This window comes from Martes martes (genome assembly GCF_963455335.1).
Source record: "Martes martes genome assembly, chromosome: 16".
NCBI classification, from domain to species: domain Eukaryota; kingdom Metazoa; phylum Chordata; class Mammalia; order Carnivora; family Mustelidae; genus Martes; species Martes martes.
This window is the reverse complement of record NC_137904.1, coordinates 60,494,778-60,496,032: the sequence shown is the minus strand read 5'-3', so window position 1 is coordinate 60,496,032 and position 1,255 is coordinate 60,494,778.

The window sequence follows — 1,255 nt, the reverse complement described above, 5'->3', positions numbered from 1 at the left end:
AAAGAAGCAGCGGCCTTTTGCACGCCTGACATTAGTGATGGCGGGAGTGACTCACTGTCCTTCCTTCCTCTCTCGCTCGGCGCTGGAGTTCTCCTCGGGCGCCTCCCTTTTGTGGCCGTGACTCCTTTTGCTTCCTTGCTGACAGTCTGCACGGAACGAGGGGCTGGTCTCTGCTGTTCTAGCCTAGTGTCTGTGGTTCTTTCTTTGTTAAAAATCATCTCTTTGTCACTGCTCTTTTTTTTTTAAATTCTGATTTTAAGAGTTCTTTCTTCCCTTTGTCACCTCCCAGCGACCCCTTCCCCAACACTGCAACTCCCCACCCACTGGGTGCGGTGGCAAACCGGGCGCCACCCCGGGGCCGCCCTGCCCAGCCCAGCGCGTCGCCCTGATGCCGGCTGGTGGGCTTTGGTCTTCTCCTGCCTGGATCCTTCTTCTCTGAGTACACCAAATACGAAGGACTCCTGTGGACTTGGGTCAAAATTCCCAGAGCTCTGGAAAGCAAACTCAAGGAGCTTTCATATCCTTGGATCCGCTACGATGGTCCAGCAGCAAACCAGAGGGGAGCTGGGGCACGGAGGAGCCCAAAGGCAGAATGGGCCTATGCGGCCATTCCCGTGGTTCCAAATTCCTTGCGCTTCGGGCTCCTGGGGCCCACTAGCCTTCCTCGTCCTTGCAAGACTGCCGCAGGCCCTCACATGTCGTATCCAGATGCAGGAAAAGGGCCACCGCTGCCTGGTGTCCGTAGGAGTGAGGGAACCCTTGCACCTGTCCCGCTGCCCCGCCCCCGGCCTCCTGCCAGGTCTCAATTGGCCAGAATATGTCATGTGTTCGTGGCTCAACCAATCTCCAGCGAGGAGATGGGCGACCAAGGTTGGCTGAGGTACCCCGGTCTGGGGCTGTGTTCCCATGAACACAAGGCTGTTCAGAGGAGCAGAGAACTGGACCCCATCAGGACTCTGTGAGGAAGGAATGGGGGAGGGGGTGGCTGCGCAGACACCAGGACCACTGGGTCACCTGGTGGGGACTTGGGAGCCTCTGAAGTATGCTGCACACAGCACACTGCACACTTCCTAGGTGGCGGTCCCGTTGCCCAGGTTTCACACTGAGCCTCTGAGGCTTCAAGGAAGCATGGCCCACTCACTGGGACTGTGGAGATGGCTCTGCCGCCGCTTCCACCCATGCTTATACCATACCTGTCCCCTCAACTGCCTCAGTGGGGCCCCTTCGAGTCCATTGTGGTCAGAAGGTCCACTCA